Source organism: Eupeodes corollae, chromosome 2 (assembly GCF_945859685.1).
Source record: "Eupeodes corollae chromosome 2, idEupCoro1.1, whole genome shotgun sequence".
NCBI lineage: Eukaryota > Metazoa > Arthropoda > Insecta > Diptera > Syrphidae > Eupeodes > Eupeodes corollae.
In genome coordinates this window covers 76,326,059-76,342,754 of record NC_079148.1, presented here as the reverse complement: position 1 = coordinate 76,342,754, position 16,696 = coordinate 76,326,059, and positions in this window count along the sequence as shown.

Sequence of the window (16,696 nt, the reverse complement as noted above, 5' to 3'; positions counted from 1 at the left end):
AGTGTCATACAGAATTTTGATCATAGAGATTTATGAAAAACAAAAACTGTATTTGGTTCACAAAATTTATATTTAAGGTCTTGAATGTTAGGTTTTAGGTGTCATTAATTTCAAACTTGAAGCCTTTTTTAACTAACCTTTACTTAACTCCTTACACAAGCTATGGTTGTTAAATAATACTCATTATTTTTCCAATTTGAAAAGGAATTCTACGCCAATTTTACGCTCCCAATGAGTGCTACGACTTTTCCTGTACTTGAGCGAGTTAGTGATTCTATGGGACCAATATTTTTTCGCACTCGTACTGTGGCAAGAGTCTTTAGAGATCTTAACACACATAAATCCGCTAGTCCGGATGATATCGGGGTTAATGCTGCTCATTAAATTCCGACCTAAGCAGCATTGTACAATGGAGAATAAAAAACCTTGTGGAGTTTAATGCTGTCTTGTATCTTCAAAGCGAGATGTACCCCCCTTGCCATTATCCGTGTATGGCATTTGCATTAAATAGACTAGACATATCGACGTGTCACTAATCATGTCTTGTGGAACGATCACATACGCGATGTCGCCAAAAATTTCGTAAAGTGTTTGGGTTTATTTAATCCATGCAAGAAATATAACAAGACTTATGTATACAGTGGTGGACAAGAATTTAGCACACTAGTTAAGGAAAATAAAACCATTTAACTTCCAATTTGTTTTCTTATTATGAAATTATTTATATTTTATTTATGTTTTCATAGTACTTCATCAAATATGTTTAACATCTGCAATAAGAAAAAAGTATGGAATTGAGAAACATACATTTTTAGCCTGGACACGAATTTAGCACATTCAACAGTTTCTTGATAAAATGTTTCTTACAGTTAATAATTCTAAGTTTTTCTTAGTATTTGTTAGGGAACCCTATATTTTGCAGTTCAGTAGCAATTCTTCTTGGCAAACTTTCAACCAAAGCCTCACATCGTGACTTTGGAATTGCATACCAAGTATTTTTAAACTCGTGACAAAATTGCGTTAAATTGGTTGTTTTTTTTTGCTCATGGTGATGTTCAACATCATTCCACAAATTCCTGATCGGGTTAAGACCGGGTGATTGTGCTGGCCACTTCAAAACATCGATGGTACCCGTGGCATGATGGTTAGTGCGTTGGACTGTCATGCTAGAGGTCTTGGGTTCGATCCCTGCCTATGCCATCTAAAGTCTTTTTACGGGTACTGCCTCTTACGAGGAATTGACAAATTCTCCAAGAGTAACTATTGTCATGAAAAAGTGCTTTCTCAAAATTAGCCGTTCGGAGTCGGCATATAAACTGTAGGTCCCCTCCATTCCTGACAACATTACTCGCACACAGGAAAGGTTGAGAGCTGTAAGTCACTAGGCCTTGGTTCTCAACGGACTGTCGCGCCACCCAATTTATTTTTTATTTTTTTAAGGCACACTTCACTAACTTTAAAGTGTGCTTAGGGTCGTTGTCGTGCATGAAGCGGCATAATAACGACAAATTGTCTTCTACGTAGGGTATCATATGATCCAACAGGCTATCTCTGTACACGTACTGGTCCATTTTGGTCTCAATTTTTACGTTTGGGCCAACGCCGTGCCTTGAAAAAGCAGCTCAGACCATAACGTTGCTTCCACCGTGTTTCACCTTCTTTATGGTGTACCTTGGATCATATTCCCTGTTTTTTGAACGCCCTACATATTACAATAATTAGTTTGTAGATAATTGTTTTCATTTAATCGGCGTCTTCTGGTCTTTGAGGAAACATTTCCATAGTTCTTTGAAAGTTCACTTCGAATGGCACTGGAGGTCTTAAACGGATCCTTGGTCGCTAACCTATAAATAATTCTATCTTCATTTGTTGTTGTCTTTCTGACCCGGAGGTTTTGCTTAACGTTTTCAATCAGTCCAAATTTTTTGAAATGACGAAGGGCACTATAAACCAGCTTCTTGGAGCATTCTAACAACTTAGAAATGTCTGTTACCATCCGCCCTTTTGACTTCATTTTCAAGATCAAACTTCTTTTTTCTTTTGATCACCACTTTCCTTTTGCCATTAATTAATTTTTTTGTAATATAGCTCATTAAAGGAATATTTAATTACCTCAAAAATATTTATTTTCTTTTTAATAATACACAAACATTAAAAATACAGTATTTGATTGCAAAACGGGCTTAATTTAGTCCAGCTAAAAACAACGCAAATCACAAACAATCTTAATTTTTCGCAAAAATTTATTTTACTTTTCAATCATTCACACATTTTTATTACCATATAAGGTAGTCATAATAACAACATAAAAATGAACCGTTACTTGGAAGTATTAAAGAATTGAAAGTAGAAAAATACTTTTCAATGTGATATTATTGAACGTAGAGCATTTTAATTGCTAGGTGATGATACAATCATAAGTTCATTTACTTCGCTTGAACATCGTCGTAAGGATTTTTTGTCCGACCCTTTTTTACCGTTATGTTCTAGGGAAATAGCCAGCTACATTTCTTCCATTAAACGGTTTAACCGTAATACTTGCACTTTTAGGAATACTGATCAGTATACCCTTGAGTTCAACTTAGGCCGTACTGTCAAATACAGATATTCGTTCGTAAGCCGTACTTCGCGAATGTGGAATGCCTTACCACACTCCTCCAAACCCTCTTTCCTAGTGCTCACACTCTGTCTCTGCATATGCCCCTTTAAAATGCTTTAAAAAAAGTTAAAACTCAGAATATCTCTTAACGTTTTGTTGCCGAAGTTGATAATTACATTTAAAAAATGGATTTAATTGTATGTGTTTTTTGCGAATTTTAAGAAGTCATATCTAAAAAGCTTGATGTGATACATTAATTTTGAATTCGGATCTGAATTGGAAAACAAGTGAATTTTTATTGCCAAGAGCAAAAGTTCAGAGTAAAAAAATGTGTAAACCTTTATTTGTACTAACGCCAGAACTTTAATACATCTATCCTGTTCCTGTATAATAGACCCATCGCATTTTCATAAATTCACTTGATTCAAATAGACTCAATGAAATATTGATTTATTTTCAGTAGGTACATGCTTACAAATAAGTCGTAGGTAGATAAATAGATACGCACATATTTCATATAATTCCACCACACTACAACTGCACCGGTTAACTTAGGGGTAGCCGGTACAAGGAGGGTTGTTGCCTATAGGATTACATTTCTTCACGTTCAAAAAATATTATTAATCTATTCAGTTGCCCTTCTATACAATTTTACAAATTCTCCAAATAAAAAAAGGACATTAATATTCTCCTTTTTCTCTTTAGTAAAATGCAACGCGTCAGTAATTTGGAGTGATTTAAAAGGGATCTCCTCCTTTTCCAAGCACTTGCAAACTCTGATGTCTGATCTGATGCTGACAAAAAAAAAGGAAACACATGAAAAGCGTATTTCAATTTTCTTCCTTTCTCTGCGTTTTCCTCTTGTTGTTGTTACAAAAATCAAAATAAAATGAATTGAAATGAAATGGAAAAAAAATAATAAGAAAATGCCCCTACAAATTTTCCTTACTGCACACATGTCGAAATTCCCACGCACTTCGAAACCAAAGAATGATCCGTTGCACATTGCATCTGCATGTTTTTTTTCAATTTTTTTTTGTTGAAAGAAGTGATATCCGACCGAAGGACCGTAGTACATATTCGATAAGAGACATTGAACAGGCTTGAGCTGGTGGTGCTGCACACTTTTGGATTTAAGAACGCAACAACAACAAAAAATATCATAAATGGAAAGAAAGATCGCCTCGCCATTGAACCGAAATATAATGAACACGGGTGCAGTGTATGTTTCTCTTTTGAGAGTCGTCTCCGATTTTACGATTTTTAGTTTCGTTTCGTTTCTTTTTTTTTAAATTTTGTTGTCGAGTCACATTACAATTGCACGATCAAGACGATAACGATGATGGCTAACCTTTTCTTCTTGTAGCTTTTCAATTTTGAATTAAATGACGCTACGCGACGCGACGAGATGATGACGACAACGACGACTGCAATTGGTTAGAGGCTACTATCCTAGATCCCAATTCCCAACAAAGACAAAACAAGAAATCTATAATACGTCACTTGTCATTGTCAACCTCTAAGGTCTTAGCTACTCCTTAATACTAGATGGATCAAAAATGTTGAAATTTCAAATGATTTGTCATTTATTATATCTACTTAGGATTTTCGATTGAATTGATATTATAGTCTTTCAGTTTGGATCTATTGAATTCATTTGATGCGACACTTCGTTGTTGTATGTTTTAAATTTTATTGATATAAAATTAAAGGTGTCAGCTCGTTTTAGATCTTTGAATATTGAAATGGATATTTTGTATGTATACCTATGAGAAATAAACGTAAGCTTTAAAGTTGGTACATTATATATTCGTACCTATAAAAAAATTAATTCTTTTTCATTAAAAAAACAAAGTTGTTTTAAAACTGGAAAAAGAGGCTGGGATGCGACTCACACTGAAAACTTCCCATCCCGTCTGTCTTGCTTAAACGTTTGTAGGTTTTCGTGTTAGGTTAAAAAAGCCGACAGTTGAATTACTCTTATAAAAGTTTTAAACTTACCAACAATATTTTATATATAAAGAAATAGTTTAGTTTAAAATATAGTTTTGTTAAATAGATTTTTAGTCGATAACAATTTCTACCAATTTTAGTAGCATTTCTTATTTTATTCATAAAATTTTCGAGGTGACAAATTTTTTGTTCAGTTTTTTTGATTTAATTTATAAAAAAAAAACATTGATTGGATTTTTTTTTTCAAAAATAAACCGGTTTGGTATCACGTTACAATACATAATATAAAATTTCATTGAAGTCTCTAGCGTTATTGGCTAGTGATATAGTAAAAAATGGATCCTGATATGGTAAAAAAACCATTCACGCAGTTTTCTTGAGAGTCCTTTTTGCATCTTTATCTGTTTAAACAAATTTATTTGAAGTTGAAATGAGTTGAAGTCCTTGAGCTATGAATGAAGAAAAAAAACGTCACAAACGTACGTACACACACCCGCACAGACATCTTTCTAAAAAACTTTTATTTCGACTTTAGGGAACTTGAAACGTCGAGAAATGTCAAAATTTGTGATTCGAAAAATCGGACCCATTACAATAATTTCCTATTGAAAGTTAATCAATGAAGAATGAAGTTTACTTTATATCAACATTGAACAGGTTGTCAAACTGACACGTTGTAATTTTTAAGCCAGGTTGTTGGATTGGGGAGCTTTATTTTTTTTTAATGAGTTAAATACCTTTTTGTTAAACTACAGAAGACTTCTTTTTTTTGTCTGTACAAAGCTCTAAACATGTTTAACACAACCTGCTTGAATGTCGTTCGAACTCACAGATTTCTTTTTCACATTTTAGTATTTAAAAATTTTTAAAAATGAAAAATTGAGTTTAAAGTATTGAGAATATTCACCACAAGATCATTTATTCTTTCCAATCAAATACTGAATTAAGTTACATATATACTTTCAAATAAAAAAAAACGGTTAACTTTCTATTATTCTACTTTCCTTTTAAGAGCATCTTCACCCGAAGTTTTGAAAATTGTGAATATATTACACATTTTCTCACATAATTGGCATTTGTTCTGGTTAGTTTTTACTCAGCCTTTTTGGTTTCGATTGAATTTTCCCAAAAAAAGTACCTACTAAGAGTTAGCAACAATATTCTGAATAACTTTAAACAAGTTTGATTTTAATAACAGTCGGAAGGAAATTTTCAGCAAAATTGTATGAAAGTTTGTTCTTCTTAAAAAATGAATATTTCTAATAGCAGTATTTTACAATAACAACAACATTTTGCATAGAGTTAATTCATTTAGAAACCAAAACCTTTATTTATTAATGAGATATTTTGTCTTCTAGTATCTTTTGTAGATTCTTATTTTTTATTAAAAACTGTCAAATGTTGAAAACAATGTTTTTCAAAAGATAAAATTAATTTAAAGGCAATATCTTTAGTTTATTGATAAGATATTTGAGTCAAAAATAAATTGTTACTATTAATTTTTCAAAAACAATTTTTTTAAATCTTACCAGATGTCAAAAACGTTATTCTTTTTTGCATACAATTATTTTGGAGGTTCAAAATTCGAGAAGACCAATATTTTTTCATATATTTTTTGAGTTATCAAAGAATAGTTAATTGATTAAACATTTCAAAGTTATACTAGTTTTGTATCACGTCACAATATATAATATAAAGTTCTATTGAAGTCGGTAAAAAAAACCTTAGACTCGAAAGTACTTTCTGCATCTTTCCATATTATTATCTGTAAAATAACATTTGATGTCAGTATCTCTATTGAGTAATCTCTACTGAGATAATCTAAAAATCTTTGATTTAGATTCTAGGGACCTTAAGATGTCGAGAAATGTAAATCAAATATTTAATAGGTGGCCTACTGTTTCAAGCCGAATCCGAAAGGTTAATTTCAGAAAGCACTTTTCATGACAAGAATTAAATCTTGTCAATTCCTCGCAAGAGCCAGTACCCGTGAACAAAATATTGGATGGCACAGGCAGCAATTGAAGCCAAGACATCTGGCATGGCAATGTTACGCATCAACCATCACTCCACTTGTACAAGTTCCAAAATTTTAAAAAGAGGCTGGGATGCGATCCACACTTATAACTTCCTATCCCGTCTGGCGATCTGTCTTGCTTAAAAGTTTGAAGGTTTTCGTGTTTTATTAAAAAAGTTGTCAGTTGAATTATTCTTAAAAATTTTAAAAATAACCAATAATATTTTGCATTAAGGAAATATGTAGTTTGATTTCGAAATATAGTTTTTTTTAACGAAATTTTTAGTAGATGACCAATTTTTACCAATTTTATGCTCTAAAAAGTTTTTATTTCTTATATAAAAACATACAAATTGGTTGAATTGAATTACTTTGAAGCCAATGTCTTCTATTATTCACGAGATATCCAAAACCAAACTTCAATTTTTACCATTTTTGTGTACTATTTTTAGTAGATTTTAATTTTTATGAAAAAAACTGACTGCTGGAATTTTATAAAAAAATTACTGAATGTTGAAAACAATATTTTCTGTGAGATAAATTAGTTTTTGAAAAGATATTTGAGTTTAAAGTACATTTTTACTAAGTTTTATTATTTTTTTAAAAGTTTTTTTTTTTATTTTTTTGCAATAGACTTTTGTTTTTGAATGTTGAAACAATATTTCTTATATGTTAAATAACTAGTTTTAACTTATAAGAAATATTGTTTTCAACATAATCTCAAATTTTTGAAAACATATTTAAGTCGAAATCAATTTTGCCCACTTTTGTTGATTTTTTTTTAAGTTTTTCTTTTTTGCAAAAAAAAAACTGTCAATTCGATTTTTCTCAAAATCTTTCAGAAGGTTGAAAACAATATTTTTTATAAGATAAAATTAGTTGCAAGACGTACGGACGTACGAGCGTATGTACACACCCACGCAAAAATATCTCTCTAAAAACTATTTTATTTCGACTCTAAAACGTTGAAACGTCGATAAATGTAAAAATGTTCAATTCGACAAATCGGACCGTTTATTTTTCTATTTTTAACTAAGTGACTTTTTCAAAAGAATGAAGTCACATTTACAAACTGAGTTTAAAAATTAACGAACATTTATTGTTGAGTTTGAAAAAGATTTCAAAAAGTCAAAGAGTTTTCTGTTGACCTTAAGACAGAGTTATGAAAATGTTTTATAACGTTATACTTTATAAGCCTAAGCCAAACCAGAAATATTAAGTTTAAGTCGATTTTCTTAGGCAATTAAGAGTCACATTACTGACTGCATGCAAGTAACTAAAGACTTTACAACTCTGCTAAACATTAAAACAGTTAAAATAATTCTGAATAATATTGAAGGAGCATTTTTATTGACAACAATTTTATAATGGGTCATGGATAGCATAGCCATTAAAGAAACTAATTTTAACTGCGAGAATAAAAAAAAAACTAATAAATGCATTAAACATTTACATATCAACGACAAACAAATAACAAATGAGTTCTCTTCAGTTAATTTGTTCGATGAACAATGACGATTGTAAGAGCTCTAAGTAGAATCTTGTCGAATATGCCAATATGACATGACGCGTAACATCTACACTGCTCGTTGTTAAAATAATTTGACTCCCTCTTTTGTATCTTTTAGATCCGTGTAGACGAATATACATAAGTAAGTGTAAAATTTCATGTGCACATAACACTAATGCCCAATCTTTGCGCAAGCGAAGCATTTATGTATTTGTTTGTGTTTGCGTTTTGTATAGAATAAGATACTCTTAGGATTGGGAGAACGAGTGTTGATCTGTTGAGTCTTGAGAATAAGTTGAAAAGAATAAAAATAAAAGAAAAGAAAACATGTTTCCAAATGCCACATGCAAAGATTTTATTATGTACGACGAGTCGAATATTATGGATAATTATACTTCAGCAGGTTTTGGCTTAACACACATGACGCTATGTTTTTTTTTTATTTTAACTCATTTGTGCATTTAAAAATTATGGATGATATAAGATGCTGCAGCCACTATCCCAGCACTGATAGGTATAAACCAAGAGCCTTAAAAAACAAAAATGAATGCAGCATTCGATAGACCTGATGTATCCAACCATGTCCTAACCAAAGGGAGGTGGTTCAAAACAAAAGATGTTGATTTTTTTGTCAATATTTTTCCTTTGAAGGTCAACATAAATTATAATTATTATGGACACGTATGGTGAGGATTGACAATTTTTCAAACTATAAAAATGGGTGACTGTACAAAAATTGTCGACTAAATTCAATTCTGTTCTTGTTCTGCCACACAAAGGAAACAGTGCTCTAGAAAAGTATTAAGTTTTTCTCAAATATTCTTCATCACATTAGGTTTTGAAACTTTTTAAAAATGAAAAAAAAATTGAATACAACAAAAAAAACACACAATGAAATTTTGAAAAATAAATTGTATTTTTGATTTTGCAAAGAATGTTACAAATGTTATAATCTTCTAATATGTACAGTTGAAATTGTTTTAGTGTCTCAATGTGCTCCCCGAAATTCTCTTTTTTCTGTGAGATGACTTGATCTTTGATTTTACTCTATTTGAAAAAAAAAAAAAACACTTTTGAAGTTCATGAAATTCATAACCTTTCTTTTGTCCTAAATGCTTAAGAGTTGTAAGTTACTAGATCCTAGTTTTCAACGGACTGTTGTGCCACCTATGTAAATTATTTGTATGATATTTGGCGAAGAGAACTGTGATGGAATCGGCTAAGGTGATTTTTGATGAATGGAAGTACAAACGGTTGATATGATTTTGTAATGGCTAAGTAGCTGTATCAAAAAAATACTTTAACTAATATAAAACGAAGTTGACGGTTTCCGGGAGCCTACAAATTACGCAAGAAGAAATTACGCCAGAATTTTTTTTTGGAAAAAACGCCAGAAAATGTTTTCTGCTTCAAATTGGAAAAAGAAGCAGAATTTTTTGTGGAAAATAAGCCAGAAACATTGGAAATTGTGCCAGACAGAAATGGTAAAAAAACCAGAAACCAAAATGGAAATTAGGCCAGAAAACCAATTGATATATTCTGGCCTAATTTCCTAATATCAATTTGGAAAAAAAGCCAGAAAATGTTTTGCATTTTAAAAGCCGCTACTTGGTCAATATTGTAGATATTTTATCACAAAAGGAAAAAAGCCCCTGACATGCACCTGCGGGAGGGGGGGTGGTCGCGGGCGCTGGCGCCGCCCGGTGCGCGTGGCCATAGGGTTGTAGACGCGGCGGGGGCGGGCTCAGTTACGACGTGGCTGCCACGCAAAAAATTACTTAAGTTTTCAATATTTTTTTGTTTGTAACAATTTATTTAACAAAATAGAAGAGAACAAAATATTTTTACTAAATGTAAACTTGCAAAGTGTTTGCTACGATTTCCCGGCAGCATGGACATTTGTAATTTTCGTTTGAATCTGCAACTGCTTGAGCTTGCAACTTTAAGTTGCACTACGAGCATATTTTCATATGTCTGCACGCAACAACACAACGTTTTTACAATAGATGATAGAGACAAAGAATGTGTAGTAAAACTGTTTATTTATTACAACAATTTATACAAAATACAGTTTTCTGGTGTTTTTTCCTAAACATGAAAAAGAAAAACGCCAGAAATTTTATTTCTGGCTTTTTTTTTGCCTTTTTTCCATTTCTGTAAATGGAAAAAACGCCAGAAATTTTTTAGGAAAAAATGCCTGAAATTCCGAAATTTTGCCAGAAAAATGTGGGATTTTTTCCTAGGAAAAAAAGCCAAAATTTTGTATGAAGAATTTTCTGGCGTTTTTTCCAAAAAAAATTCTTTCGTAATTTCCGGAAGCCGGTTTTGTAGTAATATGAAGAGAATAACCAGCTTCTATTTTTTTTCAGAACAAAGGAAAGAATAAAAAGTACGAATATTATAACAAAGCCTTCGATTGACACGTGTTTTGTTGTTTTTTGGGATATCTTAAAACATTGACTCATTAAAAGTAGTTCAGCTCTATTTAACTCAATTGAAACGTCTGACACAGATTAAGATTTAGATTAATTTTCTTCACTACATGTTGGACTCAACTTTCGATTCTCAACTATCGAGTTGACCAACTTCTGGTTTCCTTAACTTCCGGAAATGGTAGAAGTTGAGAGTTTTCTATCAAACTCAAATTTGTTCTATATTTTGTTATAATTTTTTGTCTTCTGTCAAAACTTATTCTTGGTGTCGGTTTGAATAAAAATATATTCAAACAAAAAAGTTTCGAAAAAATTATTATTGGCAAAATCGTCGATTGTCTGCTTCCGCAAGCGAAGATGAAAAACAATTGAAATGTGTCAACGGATCGGACTCGGACTCGGAAGGAAAATGGGACGACCATGATTTTATCTACCGATTCATATTATAAATCGAACGACAAAAATGGGCAGTTAGCCTTGCACCGAAACAAGGTATGCCGTGTTATATCTTTTCTTAGTTTTAACTATGCTAACTTATATGTGCGCATACATACTCGTACGTATATGTGTAGATCACAAAAATTACGACCAATTATAGATTATGCTTAAGTATTATTCACTTGGGTCCATTCAGTTGGCCATTACTGATTTTATTGGTGTAATTATTTCAACAGTGCAACGTATTGTGAAGAGGGTGATAAATGCAATTGTTAATCCTGCGACCCAGTTTGTTCGCATGCCTGAAACACGACGAGAACTGTTACAAGCAGTAAGAGGTTAGTATGATATAGCCAAATTTTCAAGAACGCTTGAGGCAAAGAATTTAATCGCCTTGTGGAAACAATGCAGAACATTGAAATCACAAATTTGGTTTTCTATAAACGTTCAAACTGTGGCATCTACAGACCTGAAAATAAACAGATAGCGTTTGCTAGAAATGATGCCTCTGACTTTAGGTTGTATTCTTCATTTTTTTTTCAATTCATCAGCTTATAGACAGCGATTTAAAGATGATGAATTTGACTCAAACACAAATTACTTTGTGAAACTTCAAAATCGTCAGAATTTCAACCTGATTTTGAACAATGTTGTTGGAAATTGAGTTTCAATTTTCAAAAAAAATTATTTCATCTGATATGTACATACTACATAGAATTGAATTATAATAATTTATTTTATTTGCAAATAGTTCCGGCAGAGGCACATGTTTTTCAATTGGTGATAAGTGCTATCACCATTTGCTGCACAAAGCTCATATGTAGGTCGACGGAATCAGCATCTCAAATAGTTCCTTTATTGGCTCTCTCAAAGCAGAGAGTTTTTGTTTTGATGGACCTCCACCTGTTGACTTGGAGTCATTAGCAAAATAAAGTAAACTCAATTGAGCATATTCATAGATTTTTGCTAAACTCTTGCTAAGTTGTTACTAAGGAAGTCCAGAGTTTAGGCTATTTATAAATAAATTTAAACCTAAATTTAGGGCTAAACCTTTGGTTTAACTATAAATATAGGAAATGCTGAAAAAGTAAATGATATCAAATAAATTTTATGTAAACTTGCTGTCCAGAAAAATGTCGATTGATACCGCTATTGAAGAAGATATGGATTTTTTCGAGTTATTTGGTGATCTGCAAAATATGCCACCAAGAAAAAGAAAAATGACACAAACCACGGTTCGATCCATTTGAATTAACCGACAAGGATTTCTACGAAGGATATCGTTTGGATAAAAAAAAATACTATTGTTATAAATTTATTTATTATTGGAGAACTACCAAGTAAAAGAGGATTACACGCTTCTAACAGTCGCCAGGTTTTAACAGCATTAAGATTTTTCGGTTGAAATGTCCACCAGAGTGATATAGGTAAGAAAAAAATATCAAGCAGTATATAACTATGTACATATGTACATAAATCCCTTATTTGTGTTTAAGCTGATCTTTATGGTATTTGGCAACCAAAGGTTTGCAGAACAATTGCCAAAATTCTAAGAAAACTGGCACAATAGTAAAATTCCCATCAAGAAGTCAGGAACTTTAAAAGACGAAATCTAATTTTTTCCAAATAGCTGCATTTCCGGGAGTGATTCGCACTATAGATTGTAAACACGCAAGCATAAAGTATCCGGTTAAGATTGTTGGGGAAGTTTCTGCAGGACATTTACTGAATAGAAAGGGTATTATTCACTTAATGTTCAAGTATGTATGTACCAGTACTGAATCATTATTTTAAAAATTATAAACTTGTATATTTTTAGATAGTTTGTGATGCAAATGCAAAATTTTAGACATTGTGGCCCGATCTAGGGGTCTCAGGCACGATGCACGAATATGGAGTAAATGTGTTTAAAGAGATGCATAGAAGAACCAAGAAGTACACATAACGGAGTTATTTTTGGAGACGCTGAGTATCCCATGTCTTTATCATAAAGACTTTTTACCTTTGTTTTCTTACTTGTTCCATTTTAAGCTATTGTAGCTCTTCTTTCTGGCAATTTTCGCTACAAATTTGCTTGCTTCGTTGGAGAACAACATGTACTGCTGGCCTTTTAACGTTTTTTTCCGAACTCTGTTTTTTGGCAATCAACTAAGTTGTTCAATCAGAGTATGATCGTTGGGAACATCAAGGTGCTTTTCTTTAATAGTCCCGAATGGCGGTCTTCGTCTATGGGAGGTGGTTCACTTTTTTATAGACAGCACACTTTCATCTAGAAATTTGATCTCGCAAGCCTCCGTGTTACTGTCTATCAAAATTGGGTCCTCCTTAAAAACTTCCCTTTTCATGTCTTGACAATTAAATCCTCCTCGGGTAGGTTCAGAACTTGAACTACATTCCCAGTGGCTTTTAGAGCCTTCTTCATTCCAGCATTGCTTCTTCTGGATGCAACTTTTGTCCGATGCCACTGCTCCTTCAATTTTTGTAATGGTCTATTACAACCAGCGGCCCTCATTTTGATGTCTTTCTTTTTCGTAAGGTATCATCTTAATATCATTTCTTTCATCGTCGACAATGTTGATGTTCTGGCGAATCAGCTCCCGCAAAAGTTCCTTCTCTGACTGCGACCATTTTTCCTGCCTATTGCGTTTTATATTTTCCTTGTTGTTCATCTTAAATATTAAAGAATATTGTTAGTTGTTCTTATAACTTCCCATTGGAAGTTATTATAATGGGTCCGATTTGTCAAATTGAAAATTTTGACATTTCTCGACGTTTCAAGGTCCCTAGATAAAATACATTTAGAAAGATGTCTATGAGTGCGTGTGTACGTAGTAAGTTCGTTCGTCCGTACGTTCGCTATTTTTTTTCGTTGTCCATAGCTCAAGAACCAGAAGAGATATCGACTTCAAATAAATTTTGTTATACAGATGATAATGCAGAAAGGGATCTCAAGAAAAAAGATGCAAATTTTGGCTAACCCTAAATATTTCACGTACCAATGACGCTAGAGACTTGCATTAAATTTTATATTATATATTGTAACGTGATACAAAACAAGTACATTTTTGGAAAATAAATCCCATTAACGATTTTTTTATAAATACAAAAAAATGAACAAAAAATTGTCACCTGGAAAATTTTACGACTAAAATATGATTTCATCTCCAAGACAATTTTGTGCAACAAGGAATGATGTTTTTGTCATTTTATAAAATTTTGAGAAAAATCTTATTGACAGTTTTTTTTATAAAAAATACAAACCTAAGAAAAACATTACTCAAAGTTATTAAAAATTGAATTTCGATTCAAATATCTTTTCAAGAAATTCAGATTATGGCTTCAAACTTATTTTATCTTGTAAGAAATATTATTTTCAACACCCGGACAAATTTTGAGAAAAATCGAATGGATAGTTTTTCACAAAAAATAAAAACCTAAAAACTAATTAATAAAAGTTGGTAAAAATTGACATTTGACACAAATATCTTTTCAACACTTTGAGATATTGGCTTTAAACTATTTTTATCTTTCTAAAAATATTGTTTTCAACATTCAGTAAAATTTTGAAAAAAATCGAACTGACGACTTTTAAAAACAAAAACTAAAAACCTAAGAAAAAAACGATACTAAAACTTGGTAAAAATTTACTTTCGACTCAAATAGCTTTTCAAAAATTAAAAATATTGGCTTCAAACTTATTTTATTTCACAGAAAATATTATTTTCGATTCAATTAAATAAAACCTACAAAAATAGTACGCAAATTTGGTAAGAATTGATATTAATTAAAAATTACGACTTTAGTAATTCTCTTTGAATACGCCCCAATGTATAAATGTATTTTACAAATAAATGTTAAATTACATTTGTACAAACCTTGCAGGTGAGGCGGTATTGAAGTGTTTAGTAATATCCTTCCACACGCTTTTCTTTTTCCGTTTCGTTGTGCCGTTAGTTTTTCTTATTTTCGATTATATGGCAAAATCAGATGCTATAGTAATCTAGTCCAATTTGAATCAATGGCGCACCATGTTCAATGATCTGATTGCCAGAACTGATGAAAATATCTTCAGTAAACATCTTTCAAGAGCCTCAACTTATTATCAAGAAATGTGTATAGAAACCTCAACTACCGAATAACATCACAATTATTTCAGTAACGAGTTTTCTTCTGAGGCTATTAGGTATGTACATATTTAGTGCCCGAGTTGAAATACTGAATCTTAACTCTATGCTGCATCCAACGGATCTATCACAAATCTGTAGCCTTCGTAACACCGGAGAACCAGAAGACATCACACACTTCTTTGCATCGTGTCCTCTACTCCAAGAGATTCGACGGCTGTATTTTCGAACTAAGTTTTCTTCCCCCAACTCGGCTCTATGAAATCCTTAATGGAGACTTTGGATTCAACTGTCTATAGAAACTGCAAACATGCTCAAAGTTACCGCAATAGTTTTCCATAACTCTACAACCAGTTATTGCAATTGAAGTTTTAAACAAAGTTTCCTAGTTATTATTTTGTGTTTCAAATCATGTATTTTAAAATCATCTCAAAATTATTCACTTCATGCTTTAACAAACTATTTTTTCTTTTTTTTATATAATCAGTTGAACTTATGTTTATTTTTTGAATCTTAACTTCTTTACATTTAAATTGTATTTTTGTTAAGAAATGTCAGATCAGAAAAACTTTTGTTAATAAAGAAAGAATCTATCTATATGGCCAGTCTTGCTCTTCTGCGAAATATAAAACTTTCGTAGCTTATTTTTTTCGGTCACAACATATTTTTTTTAATGCACTCAAACAACCAAAACTCTTCAAATAATCGCCTACAATAAATTCAAATCTCTAAATTTAAAAAAAAATTTGCTAAAGAAAATTTGTAAAAACGCAAAAAAGCTATTTTTTAAATTTCATATTTAAAGTTGTGATTTAAAATAGTGAAGGAAAAACATATGTCAACGTGCCTCTCAACTCTCAAGTTTTTGTCAACTCTAGAGTTGGACAAATTGAGAGTTTATGAAGAAAATGGCTATTAAGGGATTTGATTAATCATTGCCAATAAGAAATGCGATAATCCCTGTATTTTCTACATATCTCAAAAACAAACATTTCGGTGATGTTTATTTCCACTTTATATCATCGCGTTTGCAAAAAATATGACTTATTTGACATTAAAATTACCAACAAAACTGAGTTGTCTATAATGAACTTGACACAAATTAAAAATATTCAATACCTATTTGTCTATGAACCGTTTATTGATGACTTATTGTTTTTTTATTTGCCAATCTGTCGTCATTTGATTTTTTATGTAATTTTATAACTCTGTTGAAAGAGACGAGTGGTTCAAATTAAACTATCTCCCCAAAGAAACACAATTCACCTCTCGTCACCCCACTGTTATGCCTTTGTGTTGAAAAATAATTATTTATTTTTTCCAACCTCCACAAATACATCTACATAAACCTAGTTAATAACTATGTTTAAATTATAAGTATAATTAAAATGCACATATTCTACAAACTATTTAGTGTTTTTTTTTTAATTTGTTTTTGTTATGACACAAATGTTGTTTGCAAAAATTGTGTTTACAAAAATTGTATATTTTAATACCAGAAGGCAAAATATCACGTTTAAATGTATGAACATAATTGTTGTTGTTTTATTCTTGAATTTACATTCACGTGTGTTTCATGGTACAGTCTTTTTCTTCTAGGCACTGAGTGTATTTTTTTTATCT